Source organism: Lolium perenne, chromosome 7 (genome assembly GCF_019359855.2).
Source record: "Lolium perenne isolate Kyuss_39 chromosome 7, Kyuss_2.0, whole genome shotgun sequence".
Lineage (NCBI taxonomy): Eukaryota > Viridiplantae > Streptophyta > Magnoliopsida > Poales > Poaceae > Lolium > Lolium perenne.
The window spans coordinates 270,024,850-270,043,045 of NC_067250.2; the positions used below are offsets into that span (position 1 = coordinate 270,024,850).

General features: G+C 46.3%; 1 long non-coding RNA gene across 1 annotated transcript; it reads right to left on the bottom strand.

Moving 5' to 3' along the window:
• Positions 1 to 17,131: 17,131 nt before the first annotated feature.
• LOC139834208 (uncharacterized) lies at positions 17,132 to 17,887 on the bottom strand. Its single transcript, XR_011749732.1, has 4 exons — positions 17,774 to 17,887; positions 17,603 to 17,672; positions 17,389 to 17,496; positions 17,132 to 17,297 (listed from the first exon to the last, which is right to left on the bottom strand). It is a non-coding gene; the product is annotated as an uncharacterized lncRNA (long non-coding RNA).
• Positions 17,888 to 18,196: the final 309 nt, after the last annotated feature.

An 18,196-nucleotide genomic window follows, 5' to 3' on the forward strand; every position in this document is an offset into this window, starting at 1 on the left:
AGCAGCATGCGCGCTAACAGAAGCAAAGCCATGGGCAGCGTTGTACTCACGTAGGGTTAGGTTCAGCTCGCGCTGCGCCCTGATGATGTCTTTGCCGCTCTCAAGCACCTTCTGGCGCTGCGCCTCCAGCTCCGCCTGAGCCGCTGCAGGATCGATGTTCTGCGCGATGGGGGTGGCGAGGACGTTCATCGCCGCTTGGAGGGGTGTCTCCGGTGGCGCGGACGATGCTCCCGCTGCGCCTGCTCCGCGCTCCAGCGGTGGCTTAGCCGCACGGGTCGAAACCGCGCGACCAGCACCTTCGGCCTCAACCTCCTTTCCTGCACCAGCCACACCGGTCATCATTACCTCGACGCTGCCGGCGGCGCGGCCAGCACAGAGCCATCTTGGCGGGTCCGGTGCCACCAGCACCGGCGAGAGGCGCTGGCGCACGGGGACGGTGCCGAAGTAGACGCGGTGGCTGCCGAACTCGATGATGCGGCCGTTCTTGGGGAAAACGCCGCCGTTGGCGAAGCAGCCCGCGTTGTCCTTGATGAAGTCCAGGGCGTAGATGCGCTGCACTAGCGCGGACACCGTACGCTCGCCGGAGCTCTCGAGGACGCCCGCCCGAATGTGAACTCCATCATGCGCCACTTCATGCCCCACGGTGGGCGCCAACTGTCGTCGTGGTGAACAGACAGATGCCATAGGATGGCTTAGATTGGGGCCGAATGGACGCAAGAGGATTCGGGGGAGGGTTTGCAATCAGGTGGGATGAACTTCCGGATGGTTTCCTCAAGAACTTGGCCAAGGCCAGAGGTTGAAGAAGAAAGACACAAGGAAGAACTTCCTCTAGATCACCAAGTTTATTAATCTCAACACGGTTACAGGTTTGTGAGTCCTTGTGTTCCGCCTCTCTCTATACCATACATCCCTTCATGCGTGCCCGTGAGAAGGGCTACCCCCTCTCCTTATATAGGGGAGAGGGTGGCTTACAGTGCAAGAAACCCTAATGGCATCTTTGACTGGACAAACTACTTTACAAAGCTACTTTACAAAGCTACTTTAATCACAGACGACACCGGGGTCTTCTTTAATCAGGGAGGCTGACGTCCTCCGGCTTCTTTCTTCGTCATCCTCCTCTTTGTCGTCAGCCCTTCGTTTAAAGCTGCTCTGCTTAGCTCATCTTTGTCTTCTAGCTCCGGAGAGAATCTTTGACCAGTCCTGCCGACAGGCACTCCTTTCCGGTATCTTTCATACCGGGTTCCGGCATACCCCTTTGGGGATACTGGCTCAGCCTTGCTCTTCCGGATTCCTGCTAGGCTTCCGGTAAGAACATTAAACCGGTATCTTGATGGTTCAAACCATCCGGTTTGGCATGCCTTTGGCATACCGGGGGTCATCCCCCCAACACTTGCTATTTGGTTGGAAACAGAAAATGCTTCATGTGGTAGTTGGTATATTGTCTTGAATAATTTGATACTTGGCAATTGTTTTGAGCTCTCAAGTAGATCATGTTTAAGCTCTTGCATCATGTAGTTTAAACCTATTAGTGCAGAACTACCGTAGAGCTTGTTGAAATTTGGTTTGCATGATTGGTCTCTCTATGGTCTAGATATTTTCTGGTAAAAGTGTTTGAGCAACAAGGAAGACAGTGTAGAGTCTTATAATGCTTGCAATATGTTCTTATGTAAGTTTTGTTGTACCGGTTTATACTTGTGTTTGCTGCAAACAACCTTGCTAGCCAAAGCCTTGTACTGAGAGGGAATGCTTCTCGTGCATCCAAAACCTTGAGCCAAAACCTATGCCATATGTGTCCACCATAACTACCTACTATGTGGTATTTTTCTGCCATTCCAAGTAAATTGCTTGTGTGCTACCTTTAAAACCTTTCAAAAATTCATTCCTTGTTTTTACAATACATAGCTCATGGGAAAGTAGCCTAAAAAGCTCTTGTGGTAAAGAATATGTCGCTTATGTATCTTAGTTCTTATAAGTTGCTTGTTGAGCGGTAACCATGTTATCTGGGGACGCCATCAACCTGTCACACCTTTGTTGAATATCATGTGAGTTGCTATGCATGTTCGTCTTGTCTGAAGTAAGGGAGATTTTCCATGAGTTGAAATGGTTTGAGTATGCATGTTGTTAGAGAAGAACATTGGGCCGCCAACCAAAGCCATGTATCATGGTGGAAGTTTCAGCTTGGACATTAATCCTCAAATCTCTTATGAGAATATTATCTGTTGTTGAATGCTTAAAGCATAAAAGATGAGTCCATTATTTGTTTTCTATGTTGTCCCGGTATGGATGTCCTCAAGTTGAGATCTATCAAAATCGAGAAATCAAATGCGATTTATCTCCTTGGACCTTTGTACAGGTGGCATAGAGGTACCCCTTTGTGACACTTGGTTGAAACATATGTAATGCGATGATAATCCATGGAAATCCGAGCTAACTAGGACAAGGTGCGGGCACTATTAGTATTCGATGCATAAGGCTTGCAACTTATAGGAAGTTTTATACATAACTCATATGAATTATTACTACCATTGACACAATTGTTTCCATGTTTTCAAAATAAAAAGCTCTAGCACATGAGTAATCCCTGCTTCCCTCTACGAAGGGCCTTTCTTTTACTTTATGTTGAGTCAGTTTACCTACTTCCTTCTATCTTAGAAGCAAACACTTGTGTCAACTATGTGCACTGATTCTTACATGCTTACTTATTGCACTTATTATATTACTTTGTGTTGACAATTATCCATGAGGTATACATGTTGAAAGTTGGAAGCAATTGCTGAAACTTAAATCTTCCTTTGTGTTGCTTCAAAACCTCTTATTAAGAATCTATTGCTTTATGAGTTAACTCTTATGCAAGACTTTTTGATGCTTGTCTTGAAAGTACTATTCATGAAAAGTTTTTGCTGTATGATTCAGTTGTTTAGTCATTATTTGTTTGTTAGCAAACTATAGACCATTGCTTTGAGTCACTTCATTCACCTCATATGCTTACAATAGTGTTGATCAAGATTATGTATGTAGCATGTCACTTCAGAAATTATTCTTTTTATCGTTTACCTACTCGAGGGAGAGTAGGAACTAAGCTTGGGGATGCTTGATACGTCTCCAACGTATCTATAATTTCTTATGTTCCATGCTTGTTTTATGACAATACGTACATGTTTTATTCACACTTTATAATGTTTTTATGCATTTTCCGGGACTAACCTATTAACAAGATGCCGAAGCGCCAGTTCCTGTTTTCTGCTGTTTTTGGTTTCAGAAATTCTACACAGGAAATATTCTCGGAATTGGACGAAACAAAAGCCCATGGCCCTATTTTCCACGGAGTGTTCCAGAAGTCTGAAGGAGAGACGAAGAGGAGCCACGAGGCGGCCACACCATAGGGGGGCGCGGCCCCACCTCTGGCCGCACCGCCATATGGGGTGGGCCCCTCGCGACTCCACCGACGCTGCCCTTCCGCCTATATATACTCCCAGATGCGAAAACCCTAAAGGCATCAGTCATATTCCACAAAAAGTTACGTAGCCTCCGCCATCGCGAAGCCAAGTTCAGGGGACAGAAGTCTCTGTTCCGGTACGCCGCCGGGACGGGGAAGTGCCCCCGGAATCCATCTCCATCGACTCCATCGCCATCTTCATCGCCGTTGCTGTCTCCCATGATGAGGAGGGAGTAGTTCTCCCCCGAGGCTGAGGGCTCTACCGGTAGCTATGTGGTTCTTCTCTCTCTCCCATGGTGTGATCTTTATGTGATCATGAGCTTTGTGATCTAGTTGAATATGTAGATGTTACTCTTGTCTATTATGCACTCTAGAGGTTACTTTAATATGAACTCCGGAGTTACTCTCCACGGTGTGATGGTGACAGTGTGCGCATCGTGTGTGATTCCTTTATGACGTTGTGGAGTTTGTTTACTCCGGCTTGAGGTGTGCTTTTGCAGCCCTACACAATGAATGGTGTTTGTTATCCAACAAGAGAGTGTTTGAGAGTAGCATTTATTTATTCAATTATGTGATCATTGTTGAGAGTGTCCACTAGTGAAAGTATGATCCCTAGGCATTGTTTCTAAGTATTGAAACACCGTTTCCAACAAGTTCTGCTACATGTTTGCTTGCTGCCATTTTTATTTCAGATTGCAATTACTACTTATAATAATCCATATTACTTGTATTTCACTATCTCTTCGCCGAACTAGTGCACCTATACATCTGACAAGTGTATTAGGTGTGTTGGCGACACAAGAGACTTCTTGTATCTTAATTGCAGGGTTGCTTGAGAGGGATATCTTTGACCTCTACCTCCCTGAGTTCGATAAACCTTGGGTGATTCACTTAAGGGAAACTTGCTGCTGTTCTACAAACCTCTGCTCTTGGAGGCCCAACACTGTCTACAGAAATAGAAGCGTGCGTAGACATCACCTCTATCCTTTATCTCCTCTATATATTGCGTAGCCATATCTTGCTTAGTCGTTGACCTTGTCATGTAGGTAAATTCACATAGTTGCATATCTAGAGAATTTACCTTTGTGTCAAGCCTAAATTGAAAAAGAACTAAAAATTGGTTAGCAACTATTCACTCCCCCTCTAGGTGCGGCATACGATCCTTTCAATGCTGCCGCACCGCCTTCCGGGGCCGCCGCCCCGGGTCACAACCACCTACCCGAGGCCACCGTCTCGGCATCCTCCAACGCAGACGGTAAGGCAACGTAGCCCGGCAAACACCACCCTCGCCGAGTGAAGCTCATGCCCTCCAAAGACGACGCCTCCAAGAAGGGAAGCAACGAGACCGCCGCCGTCGCCCGCTCCGGCCGAGGCCAGAGCTTGGGTTTTCACCCGGAGGGCACGAATCTCGAAGGCAGGAGAAGTAGGAGCTCCACGACTATGCCTCCAAGAAGGGGAACGACGCCCTGAGGCATCGCCATCGCCGGCACTGACCAAGTCGGGCAGAGCTTTCACCCGGAGCAAGCACCCTCCCGCCGAGTCTTCCTTCACCGGCAGGGAAGCCGGAGCACACCATCTTGCACGCCAGCACCGTTGACCACCTCGCTCACCATGACGCTGTCGCTGCCCGGGGTCTCCGCCCCGGCACACCACCACCACCCAGCAGCCGCTGCAAACCTGCAGCACCTCCACGGCCAGGGGCCCCGCGCTGGCCTGCTGCAGCGCCATCGCGATGCCCAGACCACCCGTGCCCCGAGCCGGCCCGCCAGGCCCAGATCCGGCCCGGCCGCGCCCGACCGCCGCAGCCGCGCCTCAAGACACCGCCGCGCCCGCCGCACTCCGCCACGCCCGCAGCACACTGCCGCACCCGCCGCCCGAGCGAGCTCCTTCTCGCTAGAGGATGCGGGAGGGGAAGAAGCGCCCCGCCGCCACCTTCCTCAGTGCGCGCATAAGGTGTGTGCACCTTTGGTTGATTTGTGCTGTGATTTTAAGTGAAGGTATTTGTTATGGATCAGCTCCTACCACACTGTTTAAAAGGCCATTTTCTTAATAAACATTGGTTTTTAACCACTAAAATCTCTATGCAAAACCTACCTTGATCTTTCAGCCTAGAAATGATATTCCTATTTAGTTAGTGTATATTTTTGTTTGTGGCCCTCAGCTTTGCCAAAAAAAGGGCAATCTATTATAGTCTAATTTTTTAACTTCATTTGGAGGAATTTCAAAAAAGGACAACATAAACATTGGTAGACTTGTGAGAACGAAATTTACTAACACTAACCTATCACCATATGAAGTAACTATCCTATCTAATAAGTAAGTTTCCGTTCGAACCGATCCTCCGCAGACTTCTATTCACTATTCTTGAAATGCGATAATAATTGAAATACCCAAATACCTAAAAGGAAAAGCCCAGATAACAATAATGTTCTTGAACATCATTCGTTTAACAAAAGGAACAAGAAAATCGCTCCTGCGAAAATTGATTTTTAGGCCAAAAGGCTGTTCAAAAATAATAAGAATAAGTTTCATGTTTAACATGGTCGTGCATTGAACCAACCAAGCGAATCCTATGGAAGTGGGTGAAATAATAATGGTTAGAATCATGAGCTAGGGTACTACACATACCTGTTAACAATCCGTATATATATACTCCCCCCAAGTGTGTTGCAGACCAGCATAACATATACTCCAGTAAAGATCAAACTTCCTGCCACAACTACAAAATCATGTAATGTATGTGTCAGAGGATGAGGATGAAAACATCGAGTGACGTGCGCTGCACGGAGGTGTGAACACTTGTAGAAATGGGAGGCATCGGGAGGTCGTATTCTCGTCTGTTGATTCTGAGTTGCGATGCGCACAGAAGGGCCTAGCCTTGGGGAAGTCATGGCCCGTAGAAGGGCCTTGCCAGGGTGAAAGCATTGTATGTTGGCCTTGTTCAAGTTTTCCCCTCTGCTCGTAGGCTTTGGCACAAACATACAAAGCACCGTCCCGATTCAGATCTCAAAGCTGAACTTGATCGTAGGCTTGGCAACCACGAGACACCAGTACGCCATTACTGTCTTCCATCAATGTTCAATCGTCAAGAAAGTGAAATCGTGCCACCAACCAGCCGCTGGCTGGCGCTTCCATCACTTTTGACGCTTCCATCCAATCTCCCATCCATTGATGTTGACGATTTCAAAAAGAGTAAGAAAAGTTCGCTGGTGTCAACCACATGCCGGGCACCTCGCCGCGCAGCCGCCGAAACACGCCGCACCTGACGCCCACGAGCGCGTGACCCGATTTCACTGTCCTCGCAACGCCTGACGCCCCGCCCGGCAGGCCGACCATCACTAAATCTATTTGAACACGGTCGTCGCCATAGGGACAAGAAACAGTAATGCAAAATGACCATTTTAACCTCACTTAAATCAATGGTGAATACTAATTAATTAGTAGTAGTACTCTCTAATTTGAATGAATATAGATATATTTTTATGTATAGATACATCCAATTACTTCCTCCATCCTCAAATAAATGGACATCTAGCTCTAAATTAACTTTGTTCACAAAAATGTGTAATCCTATTTTCTCAATGTATTTTAATTGCTTCTCTCTCATCGTACGAAATCAAACTCAATAATATTGAGCATATGTTCTCCCTGTTTTCTACATGCACTTAGCTTATTGGGATGAAATAATTAAAGATGAGAGATGCATTTTTCTAATGCATTTTTTACTCCACTTCATAACTCGTCTCGAAAACCCGCGTGTATATTTATTTGTGGACGGATGGAGTACGGGACATCTAATATGCAACCAAGGTCCAAGGAGCACCTATTTTGTGCCGGGAGTTATCGGTAGCTTGTGGTCCCTAACAAGCACCGTAGAAACTATCGTGAAGTACATCTCCACAGGGTCACTCTTCTTGAGTAGTGCTCAGAGTGAAGACGCCGGGTAGATCAAATTTGGATTTCTGTCAGCTCACAGGAACGTATGCTCCTGATTTTTAAAATGACTTCTAAACGTATTTTAAAACGTTAATTTTTTTTGATAAAATATGTCTCGCCTACAGCTCAATGTTTTATATGCTCGCAAAGTTGTAAAAAAAAGTTCATGTATAAAATAGATAAGTTCCGGTGGTAAAAAAAAGCTCCTCAGGAGGATGTTTCTCATCTTTTTTGCACAGAACATACAAAATATCAATTTTCCATGATACTTGGCAATGCACATATAGAAAAATGTCGACATGTTAACTGTTAAGAGTAGATATTTTATTCAATATATTTTTGATATTTTAAAATGTTTTTTCAATAGAAGGAGCATACGAACCGTAGAGCACAAATATTTCTTTAACGCATGTCCACAATTAAGCCAATGCTACGCCCTGCATTAGCGGCTGGCATATCTGGGCAAACAATTGAAGCTCTCAGTTTATTTCAGAAAGATAATGGCTTTGAGCCATTGACATACGAACCCCATTCAACATAGTTCACATGTCAGTGAATTCAAAGTCAGCCAAAATTAGCCACGAACATGTCAGCTAGTTCTAGCGGGAAAATTAAATGCTCTTGTATCCTTCTGCTTTCACAGATGTACAAGTATACATACACAAGAATTGTTGCAGGCCTTTTTTACTACTCCCTCCATATCGGTGTATAAGTCTTATGCGTAGCACTAGGTTGTTAATTCGATCAACATAATATGAAGTATATACTAAAAAACATATATATCACTAGAAACTTCACATGTTTTATTTTGAGCTATATACATTGTAAGTCCCACAACTTGTCATTAACGTGCAAATTAGTCCCACAACTTGAAAAATGTGAATCAGTAGTACCACAACTTGTATTGAAGGAGCAAATAGGTCCCAAATCAATCGAAAGCTGACATGTGGCATTGTATCTTTTGCAAAATAACCCCTCCATAATTTTCTCTTGCTCAAGCTGCCTCAACATACAGGTCCCACATGTCAGTTAAAGGAAGAAACTATTATTAAAAATGAATTGTGCAGGCTGGGATTCGAACCCTCCAGAGATGACTATGATTCTGCCCAAAACTCCCCAGCCATTAGAGCCAACAATGTTTTGTGACAAGTATGAGGTCATAATATATTACAAACAGAGGACAGTTGGTTCTGAACTCGCCGGCCTCTTTTTTCTAGGAACGTGGCTGGCTTCTTCATGCAGATGTGTGCCCTAGCTCCATCACTCCCTGCGCGAGGTGGCCGAAGAATGGGCACCCGGTGGCGTTGGGTCGCTTCGCTTTCGAGCGGATGATGTTTGTGTGTATGCGCGCCAGTACCCTATCGCTGAGCTGCTCTTCATGTTGTGGTATGCTGTCGCACATAACATGTGCCCAAGCCGTGGTTTGTTGTCGAGGCAATAACCCTGACCTCTACTACGGCGTGTGTTTTTCTCGAGAGAGAGCAAGGATAGAGGGAAAGTATGCACAACACAGTGTGCGAGGACTAGCATCCATGGCGTACCGTACCCAGCCTACGACGCAACAGAGGAGCCACCGCAAGGGCGGCGCTAGCCGCCGCCATCTCCGCCCACTCCTTCGCCAGCTCCTCCCTAGCCTCGGCGAACTCGGCCCGGAGTTTCGCCCTGGCGTCGGCGATTTCCGTCTTGCCCACCAACAGGCGCTGACGCTCTAGCGTGCGCCCTGCCGCCTCCGCCACCTCCCAGTCCAGCTGCTCAACTCGAAATGCGTCAGCGGCTAGCTACTCCTCCTCCGGGTGGACTTGGCAGCACATATGTACAACTTGATCACAGCTAAGGTTATGCTCGGCCATTGATGGATGCTAAGGTTTAGGTTGAGGTGTGCCCGTCACCCCGCCGGTGTCCACCATATATAGCCACGGCGGGGCGGGAAACGGCGTTGGTGCGCAGGTCGTTTCCCGCGCGCGCAAAACGCCGGCGAAATGTGACAATCTGTTGGGCACGCGTGGGAACGACTGTCGTCGCGCGGGAACCGGTAATCGCCGGCGGCAGACCTCGACGGGACGTTAAACCGCTGTTAACAACCTTGACGGTTTTTATGCTAAAAAAATGCGTCCGCACCGTTGGGATACCCTGACGGAAACGGTCGTCCCGGCCCGTATGGCGACCGCGAGTCGACGGAAATGAACGCGTGCGGATAATTTGGGTGCTCCAAATACATCGACCTGTTAGAGAAGCCCTTAGTCATCAAAGGCGAGACAGCTCATGGCAGAGTCCAGAGCATGCCATCGTCCGTGATGGTCTTGTGTTGGTCACGTTTAAAGTTTAACTGTATATTAAAATGTCTTCTACTTCGAATTTCAACAAAGAAATCTGTATTGTAGTGGTATAGTGGTGCGTGTTGTATCAGGTGGTCACAAGTTCGAATCCCGCCTTTGGTTTTTGTTTCAACTAGTACAAATGCCCGTGCGTTGCTACGGATTTTCAAATTTCATTTCTCAATACATATAGACAAATCATAACTGACCGGCAAGAAGGAAAAGTAATAAAATAAAATGCAAAGCAAGAAAAGAAAAAGAAAAAGAAAAAGAAAAAAAAGGAAATGGCATGGGATGGATGCGTATGGACGGTTAAGATTTAATTTGCTTTTTTTAAAGTACTGGAGATAAGTTTAGTTACTTAACTGTCAACACTACTGCCGCACAGCCTCTGGCATCGCCTTTCCGCGCCGCGGCCATCAGGCCATCATCCGCCGCTCCATCACCACACCGCCTCCCGATGCGCGCGACAACACCCCTCCGCGCGAAGGGATTTCGTAGGGGTGCGCCACACAGCCCACCGCCAAGGCGGTTGGGCGCCACCGCCTGCGCCGGCTAGGTAGGGTCGCGACACGCTCTTTTAGGGTTTCGTGGTCTTCTCTGGAGTCGCCCGCGCGAGCGACACGGGAGGCAGAGGAAACTCGTAACCAATCAAAGGGTTTCAATAAAGGAGATTGTTATCATTTCACCTTTAACAAATATGAATGGACATATGCTTTTTTCAATGTCTCAAGTGTGCTTATTTCAACAATGAAGCGGCGTGCTTTACAAAAGTATTCACACCAGGTCTAAATACAGACTGGTATGATTAATTGGCGAAGTATAGTTGGGACACACCCAAAGTGTTTGTCTAGTAAAAAAAAATTCCAAGTAAATGATACCACCACAAAAGACTGTGGATGTAATATCATTCGTTTGTTCCATATCCCATTCTTTAAAGCAGTATACATTCAGCTGCACGAGTCTCACACCCCATATGACATGGACAAGATAATAAAGCTGATAAGCTAGTCATAGATGACCTCACGAGGCTTTCATAACTCTAAGCATTCTCATAGAGAGAAAAAAAATCCTAAACCAACAGCAGCATCACCATAAGATTCACGCTTGTTTTCTAAAATACAAGACCAGAAGAACTTGTTAAAGACATATGAGATCATGGTAAAGAAGTTCCAGTCCTTGATCCAGAATTGAGATACCTAGATTACTCATTTACGGAAGCAAATTGATGAGGCCAAACATCGAAAATCTGAGATGGAGAAGAAATTGAAACAAAGGGGCATGTGACAAAGCCGAGACCTCATTGCAGTAAGGCCCCCTGTATTTGGTCAGAAGGAAAATCCAAGGACCCCGACCCCGCGTCGCTCCCGCACGGGGTGACACGGGGAAACCCTAGCCGCCGCCTGCGGGCTACCCTTTCTGGCCACATCCCACCGTCGTTGCCGCCTCCTCCCTCTCCTTACGAAGCGGTGGCGGTGGCGCCCTTGCCGTCGAAGGCTGTGGGGGCGAGCTGCCATGGAGGCATAGATGCGTGGTAGACGTATTCGTGCCGGGCTCGTCGAAGGCGCTGGTCGCCGGTGCAACGTTAGGGCGAGCTGGGCGCCAGGGCGGCGGTCCCAGGATCTCGCAGTGGCAGAGGCGACCGTTGTGGCTACGCAGGCAGCACGATCGTCGGATCTCGGGTCCGTGCCTGCCATGGTGTGGGTCGGCCGGGGTGACCCTGTAGGCCGTCGGATTGCTCTCCTCGCCCATGACCCTGGCTCCTCGAATCGCTCAGATATCTCCGAGATTCAAATTGTAAAGTTGGATCGATTTGATGCAGATCATTCCCATATTGATGGTGATCTTCTGGAATCGATGCGGTTCCCCAGACTGCTCCAGAGGGTCCGCATACGCGATGAGGATAATGGGTACTGGGCGTGGGTTGTGAAACTGGTTGAATCGCCAGGCCTCAAGCCCTCAGAGTAGAGCGGCGCTATGGTGGCTGGCGGCGCCCCGGACATTGCTCGGGAATCGGGATGGAGAAGGAGATGCTGACGGCCGTCCACTGCAGGATGCATTCAGGCCGTTGCCATGGCGGGGGTGCAGCGCGACATGAGGTGGATGGCGCGGGGGAGGGACGTTGGAGGCTGAGAGGTGGATGAGGGAGCCGGAGCTGCGGGCGGCGTGCCGATTGGAGAGGAGCTGTATGGCGTGGTTGGGGGCTGATTGCGGGGAAAGTTTGACAATGCATTTCTTTCGCGAGGCGTGATTTGCGGGACGGACGAAGCTACTTGCCAAGGTTCGACGGACGACGAAAGACGTTCGACGTAGTGTGATCTAGTCAGAATAGGGACGACGAAAGTAGGGGAGAAGGGGGAACAAGTTCCTTCTTTTTAAGTAGTAGAGATTGTTTCTTATTGCACCGACAGGTGGGACTCCCATGGTCAGGCAGCACCAATGTCAATTGCGCCATAGAAAAAGTTGTGAAGGGTCTTTGTGCAAAAGTTACAACACCATGTGTCAGCTTCCGATTGGTTTGGGACCTGTTTGCTCCTCCAATACAAGTTGTGGTACTACGGATTCACATATTTCAAGCTGTGGGACTAATTTGCACGTTTAGGACAAGTTGTGGGACTTCGAGTGTATATAGCTCTTTTATTTTTTAACGGTATATTTTATGTAATATAGTTTATTTTATATAGATCAAATTCACGATCTACGTTTACGTGAAAGACTTATAAACATATGGAGGGAGTACCTACTTGGAACCAGATCCTCTGACCTACTAGGACAATAGTGCAGATGTACGTTGATGTATATAGTCAGTCCGTTTGCATCCGACGGCAGTTGGTCAAATCCTCCAAAAACTCAGCAACTTGGTTGGGCTAAGAGCAAGTTTAACTGAGCCCGTAAGGGCATGTACAATGGTAGAGAAGGCACGCCTTCTCTTATACCGCCACATCATCTAGAGACGACAATAGATATACCTCATACAATGTGTTATCTCTTATAGCATTTCCAAGCAATTAATGGTAATCAATTAAAATTGGTAGAAAATTATGTTGCTAAGGGAAGACATGTCGTACAATGGAGAAAATGTCTTCTCTTATTTTGTAAGAGATGATCTCTTAGCTAAGGGAAGACAACCTTCTCTCCCTTCATTCTCTCTCCTCCAATAAGCAAAAATCTGACGTGGCACCTCTAAGGAAAGGCTGACGTCACCCCATTGTACGTGCCCTAAACCGCCTAAAACTGTATAATAACCACTGGAATACGGATTTCGGCGCTTCCGCGGCGTTTATCAGGCCCCGTAAACCGCTCGGCCCGTATTAAATTTTCCCAGTTCCGCCTCGGGTCCGCTCGGAACCCGTAGGTGTGAGGGTTGGCGGCCGAAACTGAACATGACCCTCACTCCTCGCACGAAGGAGATTTCAGCCCGCCCAACTACCGCCCCCGCGCCGCCGCCCGATCTCCACGCCCCCGCCCTCTCCGGCCACTACGCGGCTGGATCTCGCCGCCATGGACCACTCGCAAGTCCCGCCGGCCGCGGAAGGCGTACTGGAGAAGCGGATGGTGGTGGACGTCCCCGTCACTATCGCGGGAGGCCAACCGACTCCCGGCGAGGTAGCGACCATGGTGTCCGCCACCATGCCGGGGAAGAGGAAGCGGGCGGTCTATCAGCCCCAGGCGGAGGTCGGAGTTGCGCCGGTCGTTGCTCCTGCAGCGGTGACCCCCCGCGCCGCCGAAGACAGGTCGCTCCAAGACCAAATCCGCGGGGCCGAGGGAAAACCCGCCGTCCAAGGGAGGATCGTTGGGCGAGGCGTTAAGGACTCCAAGGATCATAGAGTATTTTTACCTTTATCAGAGTCTTTTTCGCAATTCTTCATGACACTTATCTATCAAGATGTCTCCATGGTTTCCACGTTTGTAATTGTTGTAACCTTGTTGTTTAATGAAATGTGGTTATTTCAAAAAAAAAACTTTATTGTCAGTGGAGAAAAACATGGTCTCTTATTCAGCGCTAGATGCCTCAAGAGAATCCCGGACGAAGGGGAAAACCGAAGTAACGGGACAAAAGGGGTACGCGTTGACTCGCTTCCATTCGCCTAATGCGTCAAATAGGATTTGTCGACGAAAACCTCTTCATGGCCCAGCGCGGGCGCTATCTTGAGAGCTGACTATAGCGGGCGCTATCTGGGCCTGGCCCATTAGACGGTCGTTGGTTTGTTTGCTTCCCTTTTGGTGGGTTTCTTTGGTCGGAATTCCTATATGCGCGCGGTGTGGGCCGGCCCGGTTAGGCGTTTTTTCCTGTTTCTTTCTTTTTTTTCCTTTTTCTTTTCTGTTTTCTGTTTTCTTTTTTCTTTTCTGTTTTCTTTTTCACTGTTTTTTTTCTCGCGTTTTATTTTATGTTTAAAAATAAATTTTTAAAATGTTCAAATTTATGTTAAAAAAAATGTTCAAATTTGAACGGTTTTCGCGTTTTACTTTATGAAAAAAATGTTAAATTTGAAAATCGTTCAAATCCGAAAACCGTTCAAATTTGAAAACCGTTCAAATTCGAAAACCGTTCAAATATGAAATTTGTTTAAATTCGAAAATTGTTCTAATATGAAAATTGTTCAGATTCGAAAATTGTTCAAATATAAAATTTGTTCAAATTCAGAAATTATTCATAGAGAAAAATACATTTTTGTTCAAATTTTAAAATGTTCAGATTTTTAAAAAGTGATTTCTTTTTAATTTGAATTTTTTAAATTTTGACAAATATTCAGATTTTAAAAAATTCTTTTAAAAAAGAAAACAAACAACAGAAAACAAAAAGAAACGAAAAAGAAAAAACGGCCTACCTGATGTTGGGCTGCGGCCCAGTTAGTACCCAGGGGGGCGCGCGGGGTGTGCGGCAGCCCCATCGGCACCGACCAGATCGGCACATAGCAGCGCCCTTCTTTGGTCCGGATTTCCTATACACCGATCAGGTCGGCGCGTACCGCGCGCCGCACACCCCCGCGCGTGGTACGGGCCGGCCCAGTTCGGGTGTTGGGTCACTTGGCCGTTTTCTTTTTTTGAGATATTTTTTCTGTTCTTTTCTTTTTCATTTATGTTTTCTTTTTCATTCCTGTTTTTCTTTTTCTTTTTTGTTTCTTTTTATTTTATGTTTCTTTTTATTTTCTGTTTTTTTCGTTCTTAAGATTTAATTTTTTAATTTTAAATATATATTTAAATGTAAAATGTATTATCTCAAATATTTGAGAAAATTCAAATTCGAAAATTGTTCAAGTCGAAAAATTGTTCAAATATGAAAAATTTTCAAATAAAAAAATTGTTCAAATTCGAAAATTGTTCATATATAAAATTCAAATTCGAAAATTCCTGTCCCAGTTCTTCAGCAGCTCTGATCAGCACTGTCGTCAGCAGCAAGGCACAACAAACAGGCCGACTTTCCAGAAAGAAATACAACATGTCAATTACTTCATCGTGAGCACGTGGATGGATGCCGAGAAATCTCGCGGAAACCCAAAAGCAGTGGAAAAATTGTCGAGACTAGGTAGTGTGTGAGAAAGAGAAGCAATGGCGAAATATGAAAGGATCAGAGGCCGTGAGTCATCCTTGCTAGAACAAACGGAACATAAATTTTCCATATGCAACTATGCGATAATTGTCTCTGTTCCATATGAGTTGCCACTGTTTTTTATGTATGTAGACACATTTGTAACAGCTAATATGGAACGAAGGGAGTAGGTGATTGGTTAAGCTTATTTCTAACTTTTTTTTTTGTTTTTTGCTTTATAGGTCGATAAAAAGTGCTTTTGGTTTTGGCTTTTGACTTTATCGAAATGCAAGTCAAAAGCTAATACCAGAGCACGTACTTGGATATTTTTGTGCTTTATAAGAAAAAATCAAAAGCGAGAAATAAGCCCACCAAATAAACATTGCACTTGCACGGGAGGAGATGCGGGCTGGTATTGATCATGCATGCTCTGATAGGCAGGGGCATTTCTCGGTGTTGACTTTTTTTAGGGCTGTTCTTCATGGTATGCAGCCCCCGGCCCGTCCCATGCCGCCGATCGATGACACCGCCGGCGATGGAGCGGCCATGCATGCAAGCACGCGGCGAAAGCATCGTGCCTTTGCTGAGGAGAAACCCCTGCAGCCATGCATACACATTTCAAGCAAAGCAAGACGCAGCAGGGAGAGAGAAACGATGGGCTAATGGCGATTCACGACAGTGTAAAGAATCTGAAATGGGGTCGTCGGATATGCATGGTGATATGGCGCTAGCTAGCTCTGTCTCTCTTTATTCTTGACGCGCAGATCAGCAGTGAAGCGGCAGCGCGGCACGCAGGCGCAGGGCGAGAGCTCGGAGAGGAAGCGCATGCGAGTCAGGGACACGCGTGCAGGCGCAGGGGGGAGTAGAAGACTGAAGAAGCAATGGCCAGGGGAAGGACGTGCGTGCATGGGCGGCTGCGTGTGGTCGCCGTCGTGGTCATATCATGCACGCATGCCGATCGATTCAAGAATCAAGCATGGTTGGATGAGCAGCAGAGACATTGCTCTTTGCGTGTCTCCTTCCTCTCTGGGACTCTGACGCGCGTTTTTGGTCCCCCGAACTACGAGGAAGGGAATATGCTGGTTCTGTTAGCTTTTTTTTTGAAGGGTTGTAATGTTTTGAGCTAATTACACTCCGGGTACCACAACTTACATTTGATGTGCAAATTAGTACACTAAGTTGCAAAATGGGAAAACGGGGTCCTACATCTTGTAATGCCGAATCAGATCAGTGCAATTAGTCTGAAACAGTGACACGGTGGACGTGATGATGGCTGGGCATTACAAGTTATGGAACGCCGGTTCCCCATTTTGTAACTTAGTGTACTAATTTGCACATCAAGTGCAAATTGTACCACCCCGGATACAATTAGGAGTGGATATGGAACCAGTTCGACTCAACTTGACTTGACTCACGAATACTCGTTAATTAACGAGTTAGCATGACTCGATTCATGAAATTAACGAGTTTAAAACACTAGCTTGGCTCGACTTGGTAGTTAAATGCTTGAGTTGGATACACTAGTGGAAAACGGGGCAATAGGCCCGGTCCATTTGGGCCTTTAGACCCGGTTCCCGAACCGGGACCAACTAGGCGGGACTAGGTGGATTCTTTAAAGTCCCGGTTCAAAGATAAACCGGCCTAAAGGCCTCAACACGTGGTGCGACCAGGAGCTCGCGCTGGAAGGGCTTTGGTCCCGGTTCGTGGTACGAACCGGGCCTACGTTTCTCTGCCGCGGCAGAGAATTGCTATTTCTCTCGCGCGCACAGATTTAGGCTGTACCAGCGTTTCTCTGCGGCAGAGTTTCAAAGAATGCATATATATCATTCAAGAAACCACAAAAAATCGTCATGAATATATATAGACATCGTCAACAGTACATGACATAGTCAACACAGTACACGTAATGCATGCATATTTACAATACAACTTTTCCTGAACGAATATCCTCCGCCGTCACGATCTTCCGATAGTGCTCTCCACCTGGGGTAAGGACCTCGGTAATAAAGAATCCCGCGATTTCCTCTTGAATTGCTTTTATTTGATCCGCTGTTATGAGAGTGTCCCGCAGGCGTGTCATCTATATTTAAAAAAGGAGATCAATATATGAATGGAACTCAATACAATAGATGGTACTAATTAAGATTAATTGTGAAAATTTGTTATCGTACACGAGTGTGGTGTATTTGGGGATCCCCACCCTTGGGACAGGACATGTCACGCATGAAGGTGCAGACGTAGTATCCACATAAGTTATTCCCTTTTTCCTGCCTCATACACTTTACGAAAAAATAGTTCGATCAAACTAATAATCAAGCATCGTATTGAAAGTAAATATCATATATAAAATTTCACGGACATAGCTATATATATAGTACTATTTACAGGGTAATCTCTAAATGTAAGCTCCGGTTTCCATTCACCCGGAACAGTATTGATGAACCGTTTCCAAGCCCTGCCCGGCAAAAAATAATGAGTAAATGAGTAATTGATTAGTTGATGATATCTTCGAATTAGAGCAGATGAAGATGCCAATACGAAATTGATTGAAACTACCTCTGGAGGATGGCAGCCATGTCCGCCCATTCCGCATATTCTTTACGTTTCGAGTCCATGACGTTTACGACTCCAAGGTGAAGATCAATGATTAGGAGAATAAAATGGAAACTGCACAAGCATAGCTCAATGATTACGAGAATAAAGTGGAAGGTGCACAAGCATAATGTATGTTATATATAACACTCACTTGAAGTTGTAGGGAAAGAATATATCCTCTTTGTCTGCTTGCTTCTCTAAAAACATTACGATGTTGTCCTCTGTGTCCTTGGCGAACTCTTGAACCGTAACTTCATGAACTGTGTTTGGGTCTATGAACCCCAGCGGTAGGAGCTTGCCTCTTTTGTATTCCAGCTTCTTCATTCTGCATAATTAAATGTATAGCGTACACAAAGAATATAATGAGGATAATTGTTAGTGCAA